Genomic DNA, 27163 nt, shown 5'->3' on the forward strand with positions numbered 1-27163 from the left:
CAAATAATCATGTACAAATGGGCATCATCAGATGATTGCTACAAGACACACAGGCAATGGCCACCGTGAGTATGTACTTGGAAAATCAGGTCAGGCTGGACAGTGGACACTTGTAATACATCTCACGTCAAGAAACATGGTGCCAGGGGACAATGGCACAGAGCACAACCTATGCTGTAGACACAGAGATTGTCGACATTCTCGGATTACACACATGATACCTAGGAAAAGATGCCCCTGGGGACAGTAGTGGCCACACAACTCCATGCTCCTGAATGGAAATGACTGCAACACACGCTAACATCCCTGCACTATGCGTAACGCACACTCATGCACATCATGTCACAGGCCACCACATGGGACATACCTGCTGGAAGGCCTCGCACTCAAGAGATTAACTCCCATGTCTGAAATCAGCATTAGTGCCAACTGACATGGAACCCACAAGTCCAGAACTGGACAGGGCACAGGCAAGGTCACTAAACCTGTTACACACCACCCCCACACATGATGCTGCAGGCATTGTACACTTGGAGAAGGTGTCAGGCTACATAACTTTGTGATGGAGTGACTACACAGAGACCAGGGAACACATTGCAAGGTGGGGAAGGGAGGCAGGAGAGGCCTGCAACACTGTGGGTAACAGGATCTGCACAGCACCATAAACCCTGGAAGTGTATCCATGGAACAGTGCACTTACAAATGCTGGTGAAACACAACAAACACACACATGTACCTACCCCCTTCCGGCTGCTGCATGTCCTGTAGACGCCTGTCCAAGTCAGGAAAGACCACCGCCAGCACACGTTTCTGGATGTGGGAGAGACGGCGGCGCCGGCGGTTCTTGTGGCTCTCAGGTGAGTCCCCCAGCAGGAGCCGTGCGATCCTCCGCGTCCAGCACCGGATATACTGCCAGCGTTTCCTCACCTGGGACAGGTGCCGCCTCCGACTATCCGCACTCCTCACGGCGCTGACGGCGTCCAGCCATATCTGCTCCTTGGCAGAGGCGTCTACCTGTGAGGATGAACAAGTGACACTACATCAATACACCTTGCACATGTCACGGGGACACAGATTAGAACACATTTGCTGTTTACAACAAGGCATAGTATGCATCCAACGCATTGCACCTTTGTCATAGGGACATGATCCTGTGGGGGAAGGCCAAAAGCAGTACGTGCCATTGAAAGGACACAGGTGGAATGAGGGCAACTACACAATCAATGATCCAGGCTCACACTGTGCATCACACCCACCCCTCCTGTCTCAGGGCACTGCTGGGACCACCCCTCCTGTCTCAGGGCACTGCTGGGAGTGATAGGCCCCCACCCCTCCTGTCTCAGGGCACTGCTGGGAGTGATAGGCACCCACCCCTCCTGTCTCAGGGCACTGCTGGGAGTGATAGGCACCCACCCCTCCTGTCTCAGGGCACTGCTGGGAGTGATAGGCCCCCACCCCTCCTGTCTCAGGGCACTGCTGGGAGGACTCTGCACACTCCCCTCCTGTCTCAGGGCACTGCCGGGAGTGATAGGCCCCCACCCCTCCTGTCTCAGGGCACTGCTGGGAGTGATAGGCACCCACCCCTCCTGTCTCAGGGCACTGCTGGGAGTGATAGGCCCCCACCCCTCCTGTCTCAGGGCACTGCTGGGAGTGATAGCCCCCCACCCCTCCTGTCTCAGGGCACTGCTGGGAGTGATAGGCACCCACCCCTCCTGTCTCAGGGCACTGCTGGGAGTGATAGGCCCCCACCCCTCCTGTCTCAGGGCACTGCTGGGAGGACTCTGCACACTCCCCTCCTGTCTCAGGGCACTGCTGGGAGTGATAGGCCCCCACCCCTCCTGTCTCAGGGCACTGCTGGGAGGACTCTGCACACACCCCTCGTGTCTCAGGGCACTGCTGGGAGTGATAGGCCCCCACCCCTCCTGTCTCAGGGCACTGCTGGGAGTGATAGGCACCCACCCCTCCTGTCTCAGGGCACTGCTGGGAGTGATAGGCCTCCACCCCTCCTGTCTCAGGGCACTGCTGGGAGACATCAGGCATTCCCCCCCCGGGACCCCCCCTACAGTACATAGCATGTGTGTCACACCTGGACACAATGGCAGAAGTCACAGTCACTAAAAAGGGACACAGTCTGTGCCAGTGGACACTGAACTCACCTGATAACCTGGTCGCCCATACAGCATGGGGTACCGTGGGAGGATCACATCCACCAAAGCCATGTTCTCCTCCAGGGTCAATGGCTGTGACCTCTCCACAGCCCTTGACATGGTTCCAGGGAATCAGTAGCAGCAGCTGGGTCGTGGAATACAAAGATGTGCAGGCAAGTGCTCCCTCATGGGACCTGGCTGCCTTATATCTGCCTTGCTGGCCCATCTCATGCACAGGAGTACAGAGTGATTGGTCACTCACATTTGCATCCTATGTTTCCTCCAATCCCTTCAAACCTAGCAGTCTGTGTGTTCTCTATCGGTTTCATTCTCCTGCATGATGTCAGCCCCACAAACACATTGCAACAAAGTAGATTAATTCCAACTGACTTCTGCTGTGCACCTTCCAGAACAAATTCAAAATTTGAACTTGGTCTCCATGACAACCAGCATGCATGTAGGCCTTAATACTTGTCCCTCATGTGTCCCCTATGTAATTTGGAGCTTCACACACAGGTACGGTGCGTTCCGGGGCCCTAGGGCACCCCAAATGCATTGCAACGGCCCGTACACGCGTGCCTATGTTCACTATCACTATGGGTGTCCTCGCGTATGCGTACTCGTAGTGGTACGGGCCGTACACATGCCTGTACGCTCACTATCACTATGGGTGTCCTCGCGTATGCGTACTCATAGTGGTACGGGCCGTACACACGCCTGTACGCTCACTATCACTATGGGTGTCCTCGCGTATGCGTACTCGTAGTGGTACGGGCCGTACACACGCCTGTACTCTCACTATCACTATGGGTGGCCTCGCGTATGCGTACACGTTGTGATAGTGAGCGTACAGGCGTGTGTACGGCCCGTACCACTACGAGTACGCATACGCGAGGCCACCCATAGTGATAGGGAGCGTACAGGCGTGTGTACGGCCCGTACTACTACGAGTACGCATACGCGAGGCCACCCATAGTGATAGGGAGCGTACAGGCGTGTGTACGGCCCGTACCACTACGAGTACGCATACGCGAGGCCACCCATAGTGATAGGGAGCGTACAGGCGTGTGTACGGCCCGTACCACTACAAGTACGCATACGCGAGGCCACCCATAGTGATAGGGAGCGTACAGGCGTGTGTACGGCCCGTACCACTACGAGTACGCATACGCGAGGCCACCCATAGTGATAGGGAGCGTAAAGGCGTGCGTACGGCCCTACCACTATGGGTGTTCTTGCGTATGTGTACTCGTAGTGGTACGGGCCGTACACATGCCTGTACGCTCGCCATCACGATGGGTACACATACGGCAGCACTCCCATAGTGATATGGGAACGTACACAGGCCCTCTTCGCAGCAGTACAGCAGTTTTCACACACCACAGTGGTGACAGGCGGCACACAGGTAGGGATAGGGCGGACATACTTGTCCATGGATGGACATACTTGTCCATGGATGGACATACTTGTCCATGAATGGACATACTTGTCCATTAATTGACATCAAGGCATCGTCTGTGCATTACTACATGTGTGGGGCACAGGTGTGACGGCCTGTGATGTGGAACATTACTCCTGAGTCGAGAAGGCACCAGATGTATGATGAGATGTCTACATATGTACTGTGTGATGGTGCAATGTGTGTCAGGCATGCCCTTGACTCCTTTGACATGTGTGCATGTCGTACTGCACACTTGGGGTGAGCGTCACTGGCATGGCACGGACACCAACACACGGAAGTGTCCCCTGATGCCCGGTACAGGGGTTACCACACCTGACTTGTCACTACCCACGGTGCACAATGTGACTATGTCATGTATGTGTGGGGGCTTCCCATCAGGTTGATGTTGGAGCACCCTCAAAAGCTGCAGCCGTTGCAGCAACCAACATGTGTCTGTGTGTAGATTGACATTGCACACTGTTCCGCACACCATGCCACATGTGGTATCGGATGTGAGGTGCACATGTATGCATGGGACACGGAGTAGCGTGACAAGGACATGTCTGCATCCTCACAATGAATGTGTGGTGAGTCATGACATGTGCACCTTCATGGCAAGGTGTGTGGGCTGTCCTAGTGTAATGTCATGTGACCTGTGGCTCTAGTGTTCCGCTACCAGTCTCTGCAATCGGCATCCTACTTCTGCTGATGTGTGGGCGTATGTCACTCCTGTCTTGCGTCTGGCTGTTCACTTGCACTGGGACACAGCTATTCCCATGGCATGGCATTGGGAGGTTCTCAATCTCCGTGTGTAGCTGGGTCTTGGTAGGAGTGTCACCTTGCATCCATACATGTCCTGGGCATGTAGCACATACCTGACTCCCCATGTAGCATATGTGTATTGACAGATTAACATGTGCTCAGTACATATGAATTGTTGTCGTAGTGCACTCACTCTTCCTTGTCACTTCCAAATTACTGCAGAGCGCCGCCTCTTGCCCGACCAATTCCGGACTTGGCTGCCATGCGGGAGAATGACAGCATCCGGCTCTACCGCTTCCCCCAACCGTTGATTCTGGAGTTGACGGCGAGACTGGCACCACACCTGCAACCGCAACACAGGTATCCTACGGCACTGACACCCCAGCTGAAGGTAATGGCTGCCCTACATTTTCTTGCCACGGGTACCTTTCAATATACCATAGCTCATGTTGGTGGCATGTCCCAGAGCATGTTCTGCCGTGTGCTGCATGATTTCTTAGAGGCCATGTTGATTCACCTGGATGAATTCATCAAGTTCCCAACCCCTGAACAGTTGACTGCGGTCAAGCGTGGATTCTATGCCCTGGGAGGGATGCCCCATGTCATTGGGTCCATAGATGGGACACATGTAGCTTTGGTACCACCACACGCATGGGAGGTGGGGTACCGCAATCGGAAGCACTACCACTCCATCAATGCCCTTGTGGTGTGTCAGTCCAACATGGTGATTTCACATGTCTGTGCTCGTTTTCCAGGATCAGCACACGATGCCTACATCATGAGGCGTAGCAGGATGCCTGAAATGATGATGCAGCTGCGCAACGAAAGAGCATGTGTTGTTGGTGGGTACAGTCTGTCTGTCCTGTATTTTGCATAGCCTACCAGCACGACCGCTTCACCACTTCTAACGATGTCCATGTGCTTCCCATGTAGGGGACGCTGGCTATCCCAACATGCCATGGCTGCTCACACCTCTCCGCAACCCCATCACGCCGGCCCAGCTCCGCTACAAGACCGCCCATGGCCGGACAAGGCGAGTGATAGAGAGGACGTTTGGCCTGCTGAAGAGCCAATTTCGGTGCCTCCACAAGACCGGCGGCGCGCTCCCATATGTCCCTGCGTAGGTCTGCAAAATCTTCATGGTCTGCTGCATGCTGCACAACATGGCAGTTGAGAGAGCTGTGCCCCTCATCCTGGATCAACATGATGAGGACCATCCACCCGTGGAGGACGAAGGGCTTGGCAATGGGGCTAGTGATGTGGAGGATGTGGAGCCGCAAGAGGACATCCGGACTCGGCTCATACGCGACTTCTTTGCTTAGTGGTGAGTACCAGTGTCTGAGTGTGCACGCATTGGTCCCCGTGTGGCATGTGTTGTGATGTGTGTCTCCACCTGCATGTATGGCACGTGAGTCAGAGGTGTGTGTGGGTGTGTCACTGGAGTGATGGTGGCAGTGATGGTTGTATTTCCCCAGTCATAATTGTGACCTAGCATGTTGTCATCCATACATGTGTCGAGTAAATGCACATGCAAGTGGCTGTGCTTTTTGTGGCTGACTTCTTGTGTGTCTCTCTTCCCCAGGTACTTGCGCATGCCGTCTGCTGCTTGCATTGTTGTGGCACTGCTATTCCTCATGGACACGTCATTGTGGGCTGACTCAGCGTTACAGGCACGGACACGTTTGGAAGTCTCCATAGGGTAAGGGATGCATCAGGGGTGTATTGGGTGTGGCAGTTGTTCACGATGTATGCACACTGCCCCTGTCGATGTTTGGTTCCTCTGCAGCCATGTAGCATCACCATGGGACACGACATGCAGCTATGTACACCTGACTAGATGGTCTGCCTGGTTGACAGTCATCAGTGATGGGATAGTGGATTGTGATGATGGCATCAATGTGTGTGACACTGCCCTCGGACACATACGGTTAGCATTGGCTTGACATGGTGTGGGACTTCCACATCAGTGGATCAATGGTGCATGGCAGTCTCTCTGTGAGCAGCTGTGGGTGTTTAGCTGTTAGCCGACAATTGTGTGCCAGTTCCATGGCTAACACGCATTTGTGCTGCAGAAGGGGGGTGCCTGTGTTGGACCCACATATTACTCCACAAGATGTGTTCATGTGTACTTCAAGTTGCCTCTGCAATCCCGAAAACATGACTAATAAAGGTGTCCATATGCCTCCAAGGTGCCTCTTCTCCGTCAATGCTGGTGTGTTGCCACGGTGCATCCAGCATGTCTGGCATGGTTTTCCCTGATAGTGGCTATGTGTCGATGTGTCGAGTAGCAAGATGCAAGCTGTGTGTGTGGGCTGAGACTGTGTATTGGGCATGATGTCCATGACTGTGTGGGTATTGTGACATGTGCCATCCCCATGCATCCAACGTTGGCCAGGCCCCCATTCTCTGCATCCACCGGACTCAAGCTTGCAGGACATGGTTCTGCCACCTGTCTACACATACCTGGGTGCCCCCCAGGACCCTGGACATGATCCCTGACCTCTGCGCATGACTGTTGCTGTACTCAATGTGTCTGTCAGCACGGTTGTGCGGCCACCCCCTCAGCTGGTTGGGCCCATCACGGGTGTGTATGGTGCTCCATGTCTGTCTTGACTAATACACTGTGACCCGTGTGTCCTGTGCCAGACTCAGGCCCCAGGGTGTGGATGGTTGGAGTCAAAAGAGAGCTCAGGCATGTTTAGACTTTACAACACACATGTAAGGTAATAATGCAACCAGCAGGCATCTTCTCTTCATGGTGTGAATTTTTATTTTGGGGGGGGGGGGGTGGATAAAGTGAGGGGCTTTCCGGGAGTTTGGAATCCAAAGTTCAGTAGGGGAGTTGGTGTCCTTGCCATTTGAAATCCTCAGAGTCCATGCCACAGTCTTTGTCAACATTGGTCAGACAGTGACCAGCAGGGCCATGTGGCAGAGAATGTCTCTTGATGCTGTGATGCTGTTGCTCCAGTGGGCCAGGTGCCAGGCCAGGTGTCCTGGGAGATGGTGATGTTGCGCCGACCCTCACGGTCTTTTCCGTGGATGACCCGCCCTCCTGCGGGCACCCTCAGAAGCAGGCCGTGACGACGTCTGGGATGCTCCATCGGATGTTTCCTCCTCCTCCTCCTGCTCCCTCCCTGTGGGTGGTGATGTTCTCCGCCTTCTGGCACAGGGAGGGTCGGCCATGTTGTCGGCCATCCGACGGAGTGTATCGTGAATTCCCGTGTACGCCGTCACGAGCTCAGCCTGTCCGTCCTCCATCCTCCGTTGGTGTTGCAGTAGACAGGCATGTAGCTCCGCATGTTGCTGGGCCTGCTGGGTCTTGATCCCCTCGAGGACAGACACAACCTGGGCCAGGCCCGTGGTGTCCTGCCGGTATGTGTCCAGGATGTTACGGACATGGGAAAATACCGGTTCCCCAGCCAACTGGTCAGGCTCGCGCCTCCGCCGTCCTCCACTCCAACCACCCCTGCCCACTTGCACCTGGCCTGCCCTTGTGGGTACATCGGGTCTCCGGGACCCCTGAGGGGTGGCAGTGGCGTTGTCGCCTGCCTCCTCCTGGGTGCCCGGGACACCGTGTCCCTCCTAGCCAGCCTGGCTGCATTGTGGTGGTGGGGCAGGGATCCTGGGTGTCTCCTGGGATGTGGCAGGAGTGGGGGTGGTGGTTGGCACAGTTGTACCTGACACAGGTGCTGCAGGTGGTTGGACACCAGAGGTGCCATGTCGGTCGGGGTCGTCCACAGAGTGGTGAGAGTCGTCGCTGCCGGTGGGATCGGGCTCCCGCAGATCCGGGTCCTGTGAGTCTTCCCCCCCCAGTGTTGGGGGGTGAACCACGACGTTGACCTGTGTGTGAGAGAGACAATGTTAATTTTGGTCCATGCAACATCCATGTTTCATCAGTTTCAAAGTTGGCACTTTTCCTCTTGGAATTAGGATCTGTCTTGCATTCCACTCACAGTGCACTTGTGCATGGGTGTGACCCTTGGACACCACTTTGGCCCCTTTAAATATGTGTGGCACAGTCTTACTTGCTGCGTCAAGTGTGACTGCAGTCAGCAGTGGAGTGGGCAGGTGTGGCGAGCCATGCATTGGCGCCTTCCGTGTAGCACTGTACATGTGCACATGGAGTGGATCCACACTTATATAATGCAGGTAGCTGTCGTTGTGCTCGTGAACAGGTTGTGACATGGGCCTGTGTTTTGCCATGGGGAAGAGGGGGGGTTCTGGCACTGGCCACCCTTGGCTACATGCACACAGTCTACCTGCTGACGAGCAGACATTCCCACACACCACACCGCTGATTTGCTCTCCCTGTGTCTCCCTCTCTCTCTGTCCCCCTCTCCCTCCCTCTGTGTGTCAGCCTCCTCCCTCTGTCCGTGTTCCTGTGTCTCCCTCCCTCTCTGTCCCCCTCTCCCTCCCTCTCTGTCCCCCTCTCCCTCCCTCCGTGTGTCTGCCTCCTCCCTCTGTCCGTGTCCCTGTGTCTCTCTCCCTCTCTGTCCCCCTCTCCCTCCCTCCGTGTGTCAGCCTCCTCCCTCTGTCCGTGTCCCTGTGTCTCCCTCCCTCTCTGTCCCCCTCTCCCTCCCTCTCTGTCCCCCTCTCCCTCCCTCTCTGTCCCCCTCTCCCTCCCTCTGTGTGTCACCCTCTGTCACCTCAGCCCAGCTTCCTAGACACACACTTTTTCCAGTCCTTTGAATGGCCCATGGCTTGTTGCTGTGAGTTTGTTTCTGATCTCCAGGCACCCATTGGGTGTAGTGTCTGTGTGTGCGCTGCTGCTGTGGTTGTGTGTGCTGCCACTCTTTCACAGTGTTGGCTGTTCATTAGCTGCTGTCATGTGCAAAACAGTGCCTTCACCCCCATGTGTTGATGCAAGGTGTCCGCCATTTGCTGGCGAGTCTTTCCTGTGTGGGGACACACTGTTTGTCTGGCTGTGACCTGGGCCATATGGGCAGTGGGCATTGTTGTCTGCTTCTGAGTTGCACTATGTGATTTTTGGGGCCCAACCCTCCCGCCATCCGGGTTATCATGTCATGTGGCCTGTGACTTGACATTGTCCAGCTGGGTGCATGGGGCATGGTGGCGGCAGTGGCATGTGCGTGTTCATGGAGTGTGGGTGAGTCATGCGATAGCTTGGGGTGGTTGCGTGCCTGTTTGTGAGTTTGGTTGTGGATGACGTTCCCCCCCATGTGAGGTGCGTTGTTTGTGTACTCACCCGGGTCTCGGAGTCCTCCTAATCCTTCGACTGCCTCCACCGGCAGTATGGCCATCACCCTCTCCTCCCAGGGATGGTAGTGTACGGGTCTGCGGGAGGGCTCTCCCACAGTGACGTTGGCCTGGTTGTGTTCATCCGTCATCTTTGCTCGGACCCTCCTCCGCAAATCGTACCACCTGGCTTGGCATTCCTGCTTGTTCCTTCTGGTGTCCGCAACAGCATTCACAGCATCGACGATGGTCTGCCACATGGCTGTTTTGGCTGCAAGGCTGGTCTGTCTGACCAATGTTCCAAAGAGCTGTGGCTCGACTCTGAGGATTTCATCGACAAGGACCTCCAACTCTCGGTTACTGAACTTTGGATTCTTGTTAGTGGGCATGGTGAGGGGTGTGGGTGTGGATGGTGGGGGGGGTGTGTGGATGGTTGTGGGTGTGTGGGTGTGGTTGTGCAGGTGTGTGTGTGTGTGAATGTGATGAGGGGGTGTTTGTGAAGGTGGTTGTGTGATGGTGTGCAAGTGTAAGGTGTGGTGAAGCTTGTAGTATGGTTCTGTGGTGTCTGGCAGCAGTGAGTCTGTTGCAAAGGCTCATGGTTTGTGTGTGTGGGCCCTTTTTATTGGTCCATTGGTGGGTGTGGCTGTGTTTGAAGTTTGGGTGGGTGTGTTATAAGGAGTGGTGGTGTTTTGGGCCTCTGTTTGTTTTTGGCAGTTGCAGGTCAGTGAAGGTGTTTTTGTAGTGTTTGTTGGCCATGTTTAGTGGCTTTGTGCCATTCGTATAGTGTATTCTTGTGTTGTTTTGTTTTGTCCTGGTTGTGTACGTGCGTTTTGAGCGTGTGTACGGTGTGTACATGGGCCATTTGGTTGTACGGTGCTGTCCTTGTGTGTGGCTTGGTACGACTCGTACATGCGGTTGTGATGTCGGGGCCTGGGGTGCGCTTCGTACTTAGGAGTTTGTGTTGGGGGTGCGACAGGAACGTACTGGGGTGTACATAGACGGTGGTACGACACGTACAGGGGTGGGGGTTCGACTCGAACGTACTGGGGTGTACATACATGGGGGTCGGACACGTACAGGGTTGGGGGTAGGACTCGAACGTACTGGGGTGTACATAGACAGTGGTACAACACGTACAGGGGTGGGGGTTCGACTCGAACGTACTGGGGTGTACATAGACAGTGGTACGACACGTACAGGGGTGGGGGTATGACTCGAACGTACTTGGGTGTACATTGACGGTGGTACGACACGTACAGGGGTGGGGGTTCGACTCGAACGTACTGGGGTGTACATACATGGGGGTCGGACATGTACAGGGGTGGGGGTACGACTCGAACGTACTGGGGTGTACATAGACGGTGGTACGACACGTACAGGGGTGGGGGTTCGACTCGAACGTACTGGGGTGTACATACATGGGGGTCGGACACGTACAGGGGTGGGGGTTCGACTCGAACGTACTGGGGTGTACATTGACGGTGGTACGACACGTACAGGGGTGGGGGTACGACTCGAACGTACTGGGGTGTACATAGATGGTGGTACGACACGTACAGGGGTGGGGGTTCGACTCGAACGTACTGGAGTGTACATAGACGGTGGTACGACACGTACAGGGGTGGGGGTATGACTCGAACGTACTGGGGTGTACATTGACGGTGGTACGACACGTACAGGGGTGGGGGTTCGACTCGAACGTACTGGGGTGTACATACATGGGGGTCGGACACGTACAGGGGTGGGGGTACGACTCGAACGTACTGGGGTGTACATAGACGGTGGTACGACACGTACAGGGGTGGGGGTTCGACTCGAACGTACTGGGGTGTACATTGACGGTGGTACGACACGTACAGGGGTGGGGGTTCGACTCGAACGTACTGGGGTGTACATACATGGGGGTCGGACACGTACAGCGGTGGGGGTTCGACTCGAACGTACTGGGGTGTACATTGACGGTGGTACGACACGTACAGGGGTGGGGGTTCGACTCGAATGTACTGGGGTGTACATACACGGGTGGGGGTGTACATACACGGGGGGTACGTCTCGGACGTACGGGGGCGGGGGGGAGTGTTGGGCGCATATGCGGGCACATGTCTCCATCGTTGCTATGGGAGTTCGGTGCGGACGGTGTTTTTTCCATACGGTTGTAACATCGGACGCACGGGATGGATCGTGATTCCTCGGTCGGACTTCACCTTTCACATTTGTACGGTAAATCGTCCGAGGACGTGTCGGACACATTTTCCGACCCGAGGACTTGTGGGAAATCATTCCCGATGCGGTTCGTATGGACTTTTTACCATGCGAATCGTGATTGCCAGTTCGTACGGCACTTGTACGATTCGTACGGTAAAAAGACCGGATACGAGTCGCACGGGGAATTTTTTTACCGGATCGTAATCAGCACCTAAATTGTTGCAATGATAGTATCAAGGACATCATAGAAGATGTCATAAATCATGTAATATATGGGGTAATTAGCAGTGCATGGCACAGCAACAAGTTGAATTTACCTTAGGGCATGAGTTATATTTACTTGAGATAACTATGATTGGCAAATTTCAGTGGCTTTTGCAGTTTAAAACTTTACATTGTTACTGAACATTTCACCTAACTATAATGTTACTTTAACCTTTGTTGTTACCAGTGAATTTTTAGTGCTTTTTAAATGTAAAGTAATATTTAATTACCATACTTAAATCCAACCCGCCGTTGCACATTCCACATTCATCCAACCCATGCTTCCTGAAGAGGTCTAACTAGGGCAAAATGGTCCTAGGTTGTTTGTGTTATGGTTCAGGGAAGACCTGGCCTGCAGTTTGGGCTGGACTGTTCCCAAGTGGAGCATGGTCAAGACTGATTTGCATATGGTTGGGTCCAAAGTGAGGTGGCTTGGTGGGCACAAAACTGATGGATTGCGATGCAGCCTGAGTGATTGCCAGTGACTGAGATTAATTCAAGCATTTCAGCCATCACCCTGTTATTTTTGCATTTGGCTGTGGGTGGTTGGAAACAAAACCTGGCCTGTCACCAAGTATTGGCCAACCCCCCCAATCCCACACTGAACAGGGCCTTCGGTCATGCACTGAGGGTGTTGGCCAGAGGGCAGCGAGGCCCTGCAGCCAACCCTACTCATGCAGCCAACACCGTGATGAGCACAACCTTCCACCTTGCGCAATGGAGGTTTGCCCACAAGGCCTGATCAGCAGCCAACACCCCATAGCTAGCCAACACAACGCTGCGCATGGCCTTTGACCATGCACAGTGGGAGGATGGCCATTGGGCTTAGACTGGGGCTAAACCCTGTGGCCAACCCCCCAAAGGCAGCCAACCTCATGCTGCAAACAGACTTTGCCCATGCATGGTAGAGGGATTGGTCACCGGGCCTGTCCCTGGGGACACCATACACCAGGGCATTTTTTTTAAAGGGGAGGGCGCTGCATAGCCCCCTCCCTGAACATCTTATGGCCCTGGGGACTCCACCCCCCAGGGCCATATATATTTTAACAGTAACTTATGCAAGTAACTTACATTTTATATTAACTTACACTTTTGTAGCTATGCACACTTGTGATTTACACTTTTGTAGCAATTGAAAGATTTGTAGTAAATGTGGTACTGCATGTTGCCAACCACAGATACTGATATACCCTTCCTTAGGAAATAATGTGAGTAGGGACTTAAATAAAAACACCAAAGGAATTAATGTTAAATTAAATTGAATTATTTAAAATAGTTGAAAATATGCATGCATATAAATCAATGTTGGGAAGTAATTTAATTATAATAAATTAATGATTATTTTTGATTTGACTATATTTATGTAATTGATAATTAATAGTGTTAAATACGCTTTTAAAATGTTTTTGGTACATTGTATGCATGGTTTGTGGGTTTATAGGGGTAAAAGGTGGGAAGTAATTTATTTTTAATTAATTAATAAGTAGTTGTTAATTAATATTAATTAATTAATTGATAATTAACTATGGTAATGGTGTAATTTCTTTAGGTGCGGATTGTGGGGATTATAGGGATAAAGGGTGGGAAATAATATTAATTAATTATTTGATAATTCATTGTGGTAGTTGTGTAATCCTTTTTTTTAGGTGTGGGTTGTGGGGTTTGTAGGGGCAAAGGGTGGGAAGTCATGTATTTTTAATTAATTAATAATTAGTTGATAATTAATATTAATTAATTAATTGATAATTATGTCAATTGTTTAATTACATTTTTTGGGAGTGTGGGTTTTGGGTTTATAAGGGTAAAGGGTGGGGGTAAATTAATTTTACTTAATTTATAATTAGTTGTTAAATACTATTCGTTATATAATTGAAAATTAATTTTAATTGTGTAGTTACTGTTTTTAAAGTTCAATTTTAGGTGCAGGTTGTGAAGATTATACGGGTAAAGGTTGGGAAGTTAATTATTTGTAATGAATTATAATTTGTTTTTTATTAATAATATTTGTTTGATTAATAAATAATTATGTTAATTGTGCAAATACATTTATGTTTTTTTACATTTAAGACATGGGTTCTGGGGTTTGTAGGGGCCAGCGTTGGGTAGTAAATCAATTTTAAGCAATTAATAATTTTATTAAAATTTATAATAATTATTAATGTAAGAATTAATTCTGTTGTTTGTTTTGTGTGGGTATTTTGGGGAAGTACATTGATTATATTGAATTATTAATGATTATTTAATTAATAAAAATGTATTTGTTGGTGAATATTTATATTCATCGCGTAAATATTTTTTTAGGGGCAGGTTGTCAATTTTGTGAGTGGGAAGTAACTAAACTAAATTTATGTAATAATTAATGTTTTTGTTAATAAATAATTTGGAAATAAATTGTATGAAAATCATTTTTGTATTTTATTTATAATAATATTTGCAGGTATTTGTGATATGCATTTAACATTATAAAAAATATTTTTACTTGAACATTTTTGTACAGAAAAAGTACAGCAACCAATGCCACTTTGGAAGCAACAAGCTTCCATCAAAAAACCCTAATTTCAAGTATCCCTTATGGGGAGTTCTTGAGGATTCGGCGAATCTGCAGCGAAGAAGATGAATGGCGAATACACGGACAAAACACAATGGAAAGATTCAAAAAAAGAAAATACAATATCAACATAGTAAAAAAATGCTGGGAAAAAACAAACAGCAAAACGAGAGAAGATTGTCTATCCAGAAAACCAAAGAAAGCAGAACCTGAGACCATCCGTCTAATAATGGATTATTCATTGGAAAGCAAACAAATAGTGAGTATCTTAAGAAAAAACTGGAAGATACTACAGCTGGATCCTACTGTGAAGGAATTAGTAGGAAAGCATCCAATGGTAACATACAGGAGAGCAAAGAACTTGAAGGACCATCTAATTCACAGTCACTGCAAAGGAAAAGATAAGGAATCCACATGGCTAAAGACAAAAGGTTTCATAAAATGTCACATGTGTAAAGCCTGTCAAATTGCTCAACAGACAAAAAACATAAAGTTGGCAAACAACAAAATCTGGGAGATTCGCCAATTAATAACGTGCAAAACGCAATATGTGATTTATGTATTGGAGTGTCCCTGCCCACTGAAGTATGTGGGGAGTACTATCTTTGAATTGAAAAAGAGAATACTGGAACACATAAGAGCCACAATACATAAAGACAAATCCAACGCAGTGGCAAAACATATGGAACAAGTCCATCAAAAATTGAAATATTATGGAATTGAAACCATTCCAAGGAAAGAACGTGGGGGAGATCGAGAAAGACAATTGCGACAGAAGGAGTCACGTTACATTTTAACATTACGAACATTACATCCGCACGGCCTTAATCAGTCAGAAGAGCTCTACATACATTTATAATAAAGAAGACAAGAATATGGAAACAGTAAATTTAAACAAAAAAGAAAATGCAGTCAAGGGATGAAAACATCAAAGAACAAATCAAAAGAAAAAATGGAAATTAATGATCCAAAAGAACTTATCACTCATATGATCAAACTCCACCAGAGGAGGCAAAGCGAAGAAAAGATAAGGTGTTCATGAAGAATAATGTCGACTTGACTTTTCTTACAAAAAACATTAGACTGTAAAAAAATAAGAATGCTATGTATAACATAAAGAAACATTGTGGTGCCGATCACGATCCGGCAAAAACCGGGTACGAACCGTCGGACGGAGCACAATCTCCGCCCGACGCGTACCCGGTCGTCAATTTTTACAAACAAGGAATTACGATTCGCACGGGTACACCATTTCCGTACGAATCGTAAAAAAGCCCGACCGAACAAAAAAACACCTACCAATGCGATCCGGGAAAGCGCCGACCTGACGTCGGGACGCTCGCAGCCAGCCATTCACGACCCAGGAATCACGATTCGCACCGACGTCACCCCTCACGGTGAATATTTTGCGGCAGCCAAAAACTGCCGGGAAATCAGGACGACGCGAACAAGGACCACCAGTACGCGACGGACAGACGACGACGCGAACAAGGAGGACCAGTACGTGACGGACACACAGGACGACGCCACCAAGGAGGACCCGTACGCGACAGGACGACGCGATCAAGGAGGACCCGTACGCAACAGGACGACGCGAGCAAGGAGTACCAGTACGCGACGGACAGACATGGACCCGAACCTACGAGTCATCCCTGCCCTCATAGCAGTCCACCTCCTCTACAGGTTACGACGCAGACGCCGCAGAAGGTCAGAATAACTAAGGGAGGGGGGAAAGTGGGGTGGGGTGGGGGTGGCAGGATCAGGGCAGGCCACAAAACAACCACATAAGTCACACACCACACATGGCCTGGACATACCTGACTCCCATGCCCTGGTCACCACGAGGGGGTGGGGGCGTGTCCTGATAAGCCAGCGACCGCCACAATGGAAGTCCGTCACCACGCGAACCGGCAACACAACCAGACAGGTACGTCCCGTACCCACGCCTGAAGAGCGTGGGTACGAGTCGGACCACGCCCACACACGTCACCCCAACAATGGCGGGACGGATCGCACCCACGTGGCAAAGGCCTGGGTACGGGCCGCACAAACATCACATAGCGTGGGGACGGATATGTATGGACCCTACCCCCACCCCGTATGCAAGGAGCGTACCCCCCACCCCAACAGTGAAAGTACGACCCGTACCCCCACCCGCGTATGCATGGAGCGTACCCCCCAGCCCAACAGTGTAAGTACGACCCGTACCCCCACCCGTGTATGCATGGAGCGTACCCCCCATGCCAACAGTGTAAGTACGACACGAACCCTCACCCGCGTATGCAAGGAGCGTACCCCCCAGCCCAACAGTGTAAGTACGACCCGTACCCCCACCCGCGTATGCATGGAGCGTACCCCCCACCCCAACAGTGTAAGTACGACCCGTACCCCCACCCGCGTATGCATGGAGCGTACCCCCCATGCCAACAGTGTAAGTACGACCCGTACCCCCACCCGCGTATGCATGGAGCGTACCCCCCAGCCCAACAGTGTAAGTACGACCCGTACCCCCACCCGCGGATGTACGGAGCGTACCCCCACCCCCACCAGTGTAAGTACGACTCCTACCCCCACCCGCGGACTCACGGACCGTACCCCCACCCCTACAGTGTAAGTACGACCCGTACCCCCACCCGCGTATGCAAGGAGCGTACCCCCCAGCCCAACAGTGTAAGTACGACCCGTACCCCCACCCGCATATGCATGGAGCGTACCCCCCATGCCAACAGTGTAAGTACGACTCGAACCCTCACCCGCGTATGCAAGGAGCGTACCCCCCACCCCAACAGTGTAAGTACGACCCGTACCCCCACCCGCGTATGCAAGGAGCGTACCCCCCAGCCCAACAGTGTAAGTACGACCCGTACCCCCACCCGCGGACGTACGGAGCGTACCCCCACCCCAACAGTGTAAGTACGACCCGTACCCCCACCCGCGTATGCAAGGAGCGTACCCCCCGGCCCAACAGTGTAAGTTCGACCCGTACCCTCACCCGCGTATGCATGGAGCGTACCCCCACCACACCAGTGTAAGTAGACTCGTACCCTCACCTCGAATGCATTGAGCGTACCCCCACCGTGTATGTTCCAAGCGTACATATCCTGAAATCGGAGGTGTGTGTGCAGAGTCCACCCAGCAGTGCCCTGAGACAGGAGGGGTGGGTGCCTATCACTCCCAGCAGTGCCCTGAGACAGGAGGGGTGTGTGCAGAGTCCTCCCAGCAGTGCCCTGAGACAGGAGGGGTGGGTGCCTATCACTCCCAGCAGTGCCCTGAGACAGGAGGGGTGTGTGCAGAGTCCTCCCAGCAGTGCCCTGAGACAGGAGGGGTGGGTGTGGAGTCCTCCCAGCTGTGCCCTGAGACAGGAGGGGTGTGTGCAGAGTCCTCCCAGCAGTGCCCTGAGACAGGAGGGGTGGGTGCCTATCACTCCCAGCAGTGCCCTGAGACAGGAGGGGTGGGTGTGGAGTCCTACCAGCAGTGCCCTGAGACAGGAGGGGTGGGTGTGGAGTCCTCCCAGCAGTGCCCTGAGACAGGAGGGGTGGGTGTGGAGTCCTCGCAGCAGTGCCCTGAGACAGGAGGGGTGGGTGTGGAGTCCTCCCAGCAGTGCCCTGAGACAGGAGGGGTGGGTGCAGAGTCCTCCCAGCAGTGCCCTGAGACAGGAGGGGTGGGTGCCTATCACTCCCAGCAGTGCCCTGAGACAGGAGGGGTGTGTGCAGAGTCCTCCCAGCAGTGCCCTGAGACAGGAGGGGTGGGTGTGGAGTCCTCCCAGCTGTGCCCTGAGACAGGAGGGGTGTGTGCAGAGTCCTCCCAGCAGAGCCCTGAGACAGGAGGGGTGGGTGCCTATCACTCCCAGCAGTGCCCTGAGACAGGAGGGGTGTGTGCAGAGTCCTCCCAGCAGTGCCCTGAGACAGGAGGGGTGGGTGCCTATCACTAACAGCAGTGCCCTGAGACAGGAGGGGTGTAACACATGTGTGTGAGGCCAGAATTATCCACATGCATACTGGCTACAAGGGAACATGTCCCCATGAACTCATGTCAACAGACTCCACACACAAGTACAGTGATCACCAAGGATGCCACGATTGTTGCAGGTGGAGACATGGCCCTGCATGCATGGCCAAAGTAGAAGGGCTCCGTCACACACACAGCTCATGTAGACACAGCTCTGCGCTAAACATTGGGAACACCCTGCAGGGAAGAAAGCTGGGTACACAGAGGAAGGAATACACCCTGGGACAAGTGCACCATGCAGTAACTGCTTACATGAACAAAGAAAGTTAGCCAACACCTTGTGATGGCACACAGATCCCAGGGTCCCACCAATGAGCAGTACACTACTACATATCCCACACACCCAAACCCTTACACACCACCCAAAACCATGTAGCAGCCCCACCAACACCAATACCAGCATAGCAGCAGTGTGATAATGAAAACAAAATTAAGCTTTATTCAGCATGAGCACAATGTCCGTGGATCGCAGGCAGTTCAATCTTCACAAAGCCCATAGGGCAGTCAATGATTCTCAGCTGGATGGGGGACACAGTGGGATGCGTGTCCCCTACCTTGCCTGCACAGTCAAATGGCATCGTCTTCCACACTGGTGAGGGCATCAGGGGGGGGGAAGCAACAGGCACCGCAGGGACATCAGGGCAAAGGGGCGGCGTTGTGGGTGCAGGGATGGAGGACTCCACCACAGGGGGTGGGTCAGTGCCAAAGGCGGAGGCCAGGATGGCACTACACACCTTTGCAAGGTCCTCCAGGGAGTCCCCTGCACCCGAAGGGACCTCAGGCCCCAAGGAGGGGGGGGGGGGGTCAGAGGGATGGGTCGCAGTGCCACCGGGGGAGGGTGGAGACAGGGGGGGAGACTCAACCACCCTGACCGGGGACCTCCTTGACCGCTTGCGTGGTGGTGTAACTGTGGGGCTCAGGGACAGAGCGGCCATGAAGGAGTCCTTGGGGGAGATGTGGCCAGGAGAGCTGAGGGGAGGGGATTTGGAGGGAGTGGACTGGGTGGAATGCGGACTCCCACTATGGCTGCGTGTCACACGTTTGCCCCCCGACCCAGTGGGTGTGCCTACCTCACCCTGTGTGTGCGTGTCAGGAGGAGTGCGGTGGACCTTCCCTGCTGGTGTGGTGCCCGTGTCCGTTGATGTGGGTGCATGCCGACGTCTGGGTGTATGTGGGACAGGCATGGGAGTGGGAAGTGTGGATGGGGCAGGGGTAGGTGGGGGGAGGTCGCGCTGCAGGAGACCCACTGCTGCAGTCAGTGTGGAGTCTATGGACCTCAGCAAGTTGCGTTGGTCAGCCTGCGATGAATGAATGCCCTCCAAGAAAGCCTCGATGTTGGTGAGGGTTTTGCCGTGGGCATGGAGGACATTAAGGATCGCAGCCTGACCAACCTGCAGTTGCCGCTGGATGTCCACAGACTCTGCATTGGCGGCAGCAGTGGAGACAGGGGCAGGGGGTGCGGTGCCTGGCAGGAAGGAGACATGCTGTGACCGGGCATGCTGGGAAGGGACACGAGCAAGTGGGAGGCGGCTGATGGAAACTGAGGGGGCGGTGCGAGGTGTTGTTCCGCTGTCAGCTGCTGGTGCAGCCTCCGCCCACTCGGAGACATCCTCCTCGGACCTGTCAGCTTCGTAGTCTGATGTGCCAGTCGACAGGTCCTCGGCCACACTCTCCTCCGCCTCTGTCCCACTCGATGTGCCAGACCCGATGTCACGGCTGGCACTGGTGCTCGGTCCCTCCGCCTGGTCTGTGTCCATGTCTCCCTCTGTGTCCCCCGACGATGCTGTGGGCAGGGTGGAGAGACAGAAATTAATCAGACACCTGTACACATCTGTCACATGAGTCCAATCTACATAGGTAACATTGCATGGCCTGAAAAGGAAGATCCCTAACATCTACTGAACAGGGTACCGATGTAGGGCATGAAACACACAGTTGGTTGAGCCACCATGCCACTGAAATACCATGGAGAGCATGAGACAATAGCTAAACACAGGAAACGGAGTCTGACATAGCACCCAGGCCCTGGGGACAATCCAGCACTGCATCTGCACCACACAGCGTTGGCGAAAATACCGATGACCAGGGACCATATCCATGAACTTGAGACACATGCTGCATAGGTAATGCTGAAAACATGCACAACATGACTCGGTCACTGCAAATTGCGTGTGTGTCCAGACACATCACACACTGCCCAGACCCAGCAAGTGGAAATCAGGATTTAACACATAGGCATTGCCCACCCCAACAAGACCCTACACGAGGCAAATTGTTGAGACACAGGTGGCACCAACATCTCATAGTCTGGGTGATACACACAGGGGCAGGCAAAAAGCAAGATTGGACACCAAACAGCCAAGGTGCGCCTGTACAAATAATGAGGTACCAGTGCCCATCCTCAGATGAGTATAACAAGACACACAGGCACTGGCAACTGTGAGTATGAAGAAGGACAATCAGGTCAGGCTGCACAGTGGACACCTGTACAAAATAGCACGTCTATATACATGGTGACAGGGGACAATGGCACAGAGCACAACCTACGCTGTAGACACTGAGATTGGCCACGTTTATGATGACACATACACCACTGAGGAAAAGGTGCCCCAGGGGACAGTAGTGGGCACGCAACTACATGCTACTGAATGGTAATGACTGCAACACACGTCACCATCCCTGCACTATGTGTATCGCACACTCATGCATATCATGTCACAGGCCACTACATAGGACATGCGCGCTGTAAGGCATGACACATGAGAGACCAACTCCCATGTCTGGAGTCAGCATCAGTGCCAACTGACATGGAACCCACATGCAGTGAACTTGACAGTGCACAGGCAAGGTCCCACAACCTGTTACACACCACCCCCACACATGATGCTACAGTCATTGTTCTCGTGGACAAAGCGCCAGCCTACATTACCTTGTGAAGGAGTGACTACACACAGACCAGGGAACACATTGCAAGGAGGGGAAGGGTGGCAGGGGCACAGCGCTATACTGGGGCAAACAGGATCTGCACAGCACCTTTAAACCCTGCCAGTGAATTCATGCTACTGTGCCCTTACAAATGCCGGTGACACACAACAAACACACATGTACCTACCCCCTTCCGGCTGCTGCATCGCCTTTAAGCGCCTCTCCAGGTCTGGAAAGACCACCGGCAGCACACGCCTGTGGAGGTGGCTCAGACGGCGGCGGCCGCGGTTCTTGTGGCTCTCAGGTGAGTCCCCCAGCAGGAGCCGTGCAATCCTCCGCGTCCAGCACCGGATATCCTGCCAGCGTTTCCTCACCTGGGGCAGGCTCCGCCTCCGACCATCCACACCCCTCACGGCACTGACGGCGGTCAGCCAGATCTGCTCCTTGGCAGTGGCGCCTACCTGTGAGGAGGAACAAGTGACACCACATCAATACACCAGCCACATGTCACAGAGAGACATATGGGTACAAATTAGCTGGTTACAACAAGGCATGTCATGCAGCCAACGCATTGCACCTTCATAGGGACATCATCCCCTGGTGAGGGAAAAAGCAGTACGTGCCACAGTGGGTACACAGGTGGAATGATGGCAATGTCACAATCAATGATCAAGGCTCACACTGTGCATCACACCCACCCCTCCTGTCTCAGGGCACTGCTGTGAGTGATAGGCCCCCACCCCTCCTGTCTCAGGGCACTGCTGTGAGTGATAGTCCCCCACCCCTCCTGTCTCAGGGCACTGCTGGGAGGACTCTGCACACACCCCTCCTGGCTCAGGGCACTGCTGTGAGTGATAGGCCCCCACCCCTCCTGTCTCAGGGCACTGCTGTGAGTGATAGGCCCCCACCCCTCCTGTCTCAGGGCACTGCTGGGAGACATCAGGCACCCCCCCCCGGGACCCCCCCGACAGTACATGGCATGTGTGTTACACCTGGACGCAATGGCAGAAGTCACAGTCACAACATAGGGACAGTCTGTGGCAGTGGCCTATGCACTCACCTGATACCCTGGTCGCCCATACAGCATGGAGTACTGTGGGAGGATCACATCCAGCAGAGCCATGTTCTCCTCCAGGGTGAATGGCTGTGTCCTCTCCACAGCCCTTGACATGGTTCCAGGGAATCAGTAGCAGCAGCTGGGTCGACGAATGCAAAGATGTGCAGGCAAGTGCTCCCTCATTGGACCTGGCTGCCTTATATGTGCCCTTCTGCCCAGTCTCATGCACAGGAGTACAGAGTGATTGGTCACTCACATTTGCATCCTATGTTTCCACCAATCCCTTCAAACCTAGCAGTCTGTGGGTTCTCTATCGGTTTCATTCTCCTGCATGATGTCAGCCCCACAAACACATTGCAACAAAGTAGAAGAATTCCAACTGACTTCTGCTGTGCACCTTCCAGAACAATTTCGAAATTTGAACTTGGTCTCCATGACAACCAGCATGCATGTAGGCCTTAATACTTGTCCCCTATGTAATTTGGAGCATCACACACAGGTACGGTGCGTTTCGGGGCCCTAGGGCACCCCAAATGCATGGCAACGGCCCGTACATGCATGCCTACGTTCACTATCACTATGGGTCTGCACGCGTATGCGTACTCGTAGTGGTACGGGCCGTACACTCGCATGTACGCTCACTATCACTACGAGTACGCATACGCGTGCAGACCCATAGTGATAGTGAGCGTAGATGCGTGTCTACGGTCCGTACCACTACGGGTACGCATACGCGTGCAGACCCATAGTGATAGTGAGCGTAGATGCGTGTGTACGGCCCTATCACTATGGGTCTGCACGCGTATGCGTACCCGTAGTGGTACGGACCGTACACTCGCATGTACGCTCACTATCACTACGAGTACGCATACGCGTGCAGACCCATAGTGATAGTGAGCGTAGATGCGTGTGTACGGTCCGTACCACTACGAGTACGCATACGCGTGCAGACCCATAGTGATAGTGAGCGTACATGCGAGTGTACGGTCCGTACCACTACGGGTACGCATACGCGTGCAGACCCATAGTGATAGTGAGCGTAGATGCGTGTGTACGGTCCGTACCACTACGAGTACGCATACGCGTGCAGACCCATAGTGATAGTGAGCGTACATGCGAGTGTACGGTCCGTACCACTACGGGTACGCATACGCGTGCAGACCCATAGTGATAGTGAGCGTACATGCGTGTGTACGGCCCTATCACTATGGGTCTGCACGCGTATGCGTACTCGTAGTGCTACGGACCGTACAAATGCCTGTACGCTCGCCATCACGATGGGTACACATACGGCAGCACTCCCACAGTGATTTGGGAACATGCACAGGCCCTCTCAGCAGCAGTACGGCGGTTTTTAAACATCACTGTGGTGATAGGCGACACACAGGTAGGAATAGGGCGGACATACTTGTCCATGGATGGACATACTTGTCCAGGAATGGACATCAAGGCATCGTCTGTGCATTACTACATGTGTGGGGCACAGGTGTCACAGGCTGTGATGTGGAACATGCCTCCTGAGTGGAGAAGGCACCAGATGTATGATGAGATGTGTACAGGTGTACTGTGTGAGGGTGCAATGTGTGCCAGGCATGCCCTTGACTCCTTTGACATGTGTGCATGTGGGACTGCGCACTTGGGGTGAGCGTCACTGGCATGGCACGGACACCAACACACGGAAGTGTCCCATGATGCCCGGTACAGGGGTCATGACACATGACTTGTCACTACCCACAGTGCACAATGTGACTATGTCATATATGTGTCCGGGATTTACATCAGGTTGATGTTGTAGCACCCTCAAAAGCTGCAGCCGTTGCAGCAACCAACATGTGGCTGTGTGTAGATTGTCATTGCACACTGTTCCGCACACCATGCCACATGTGTTATCGGATGTGAGGTGCACATGTATGCATGGGACACGGAGTAGCGTGACAAGGCCATGTCAGCATCCTCACAAGGAATGTGTGGTGAGTCATGACATGTGCACCTTCATGGCAAGGTGTGTGGGCTGGACTAGTGTAATGTCATGTGACCTGTGGCTCCAGTGTTCCGCTACCAGTCTCTGCAATCGGCATCCCACTTCTGCTGATGTGTGGGTGTATGTCACTCCTGTCTTGCGTCGGGCTGTGCACTTGCACTGGGACACAGCTATTTCCATGGCGTGGCATGGGGAGGTTCTCAATCACCGTGTGTAGCTGGGTCTTGGAAGGAGTGTCACCTTGCATCCATACGTGTCCTGGGCATGTAGCACATACCTGACTCCCTATGTAGCATGTGTGTATTGCCAGATTTACATGTGCTCAGTAGACATGAGTTGTTCTCGTAGTGCACTCACTCTTCCTTGTCACTTCCAAATTACTGCAGAGCGCCGCCTCTTGCCCGAAGAATTCCAGACTTGGCTACCATGCAGGAGAATGACAGGATCCGGCTCTACCGCTTCACCCAACCGTTGATTCTGGAGCTGACGGCGAGACTGGCACCACACCTGCAACTGCAGCACAGGTATCCTACGGCACTGACACCCCAGCTGAAGGTAATGGCTGCCCTACATTTTCTTGCCACGGGTACCTTCCAAAATACCATAGCTCATGTTGGTGGCATGTCCCAGAGCATGTTCAGCGGTGTGCTGCATGATTTCTTGGAGGCCATGTTGATTCACCTGGATGACTTCATCAAGTTCCCAACCCCTGAACAGATGACTGAGGTCAAGCGTGGATTCTATGCCCTGGGAGGGATGCCCCATGTCATTGGGTCCATAGATGGGACATATGTAGGTTTGGTACCACCACACGCACGGGAGGTGGCGTACCGCAATCGGAAGCACTACCACTCCATCAATGCCCTTGTGGTGTGTCTGTCCAATATGGTGATTTCACATGTCTGTGCTCGTTTCCCAGGATCAGCACACGATGCCTACATCATGAGGCGTAGCGGGATGCCTGATATGATGATGCAGCTGCGCAACGAACGGGCATGTGTTGTTGGTGGGTACAGTCTGTCTGTCCTGTATTCTGTATAGCCGACCAGCACGACCGCTTCACCAGTTCTAACGATGTCCATGTGCTTCCCATGTAGGGGACTCTGGCTATCCCAACATGCCTTGGCTGCTGACACCTCTCCGCAACCCCATCACGCCGGCCCAGCTCCGCTATAACACCGCCCATGGCCGGACAAGGCGAGTGATAGAGAGGACGTTTGGCATGCTGAAGAACCGATTCCGGTGCCTCCACAAGACCGGCGGTGCACTCCCTTATGCCCCGGCGAAGGTCTGCAAGATCTTCATGGTCTGCTGCATGCTGCACAACATGGCAGTTGAAAGAGCTGTGCCACTCATCCTGAATCAACATGACGAGGACCATCCACCCGTGGAGGACGAAGGGCTTGGCAATGGGGCTAGTGATGTGGAGGATGTGGAGCCGCAAGAGGACATCCGGACTCGGCTCATACGCGACTTCTTTGCTTAGTGGTGAGTACCAGGGTCTGAGTGTGCACGCATTGGTCCCCGTGTGGCATGCGTTGTGATGTGTGTCTCCACCTGCATGTATGGCACGTGGGTCAGAGGTGTGTGTGGGTGTGTCACTGGAGTGATGGTGGCAGTGATGGTAGTATTTCCCCAGTCATAATTGTGACCTAGCATGTTGTCATCCATACATGTGTCGAGTAAATGCACATGCAAGTGGCTGTGCTTTTTGTGGCTGACTTCTTGTGTGTCTCTCTTCCCCAGGTACCTGCGCATGCCGTTTGCTGGTTGCATTGTTGTGGCACTGCTATTCCTCATGGACATGACATCGTGGGCTGACTCAGCTTTACAGGCACGGACACGTTTGGAAGTCTCCATGGGGTAAGGGATGCATCTGGGGTGTATTGGGTGTGGCAGTTGTTCACGATGTGTGCACACTGCCCCGGTCGGGGTTTGGTTCCTCTGCAGACATGTGGCATCCCCATGGGACACGACATGCAGCTGGGTACACCTGAATAGATGGGCTGCCTGGTTGTCAGTCATCAGTGATGGGATAGTGGATTGTGATGATGGCATCAATGTGTGTGACACTGCCCTCGGACACATACGGTTAACATTGTCTTGACATGGCGTGGGACTTCCACATCAGCGGATCTATGGTGTATGTCAGGCTCTCCGTGTGCAGCTGTGGGTATTTAGCTGTTAGCCGACACTTGTGTGCCAGTTCCATGGCTATCACGCATTTGTGCTGCAGAAGGGGGGTGCCAGTGTTGGACCCACATGTTACTCCACATGATGTGTTCATGTGCACTTCAAGTTGCCTCTGCAATCCCAAAAACATGACTAATAAAGGTGTCCCTATGCCTCCAAGGTGCCTCTTCTCAGTCAATGCTGGTGTGTTGGCACGGTGCATCCTGCATGTCTGGCATGGTATTCCCTGATTGTGGCTATGTGTCAATGTGTCGAGTGGCAAGATGCAAGCTGTGTGTGTGTGCTGAGACTGTGTATTGGGCATGATGTCCATGACTGTGTGGGTATTGTGACATGTGCCATCCCCATGCATCCAACGTTGTCCATGACCCCATTCTCTGCATCCACCGGACTCAAGCTTGCAGGACATGGTTCTGCCACCTGTCTACACATACCT

The sequence above is a fragment of the Triturus cristatus genome, chromosome 4_1, assembly GCF_964204655.1.
Source record: "Triturus cristatus chromosome 4_1, aTriCri1.1, whole genome shotgun sequence".
Lineage (NCBI taxonomy): Eukaryota > Metazoa > Chordata > Amphibia > Caudata > Salamandridae > Triturus > Triturus cristatus.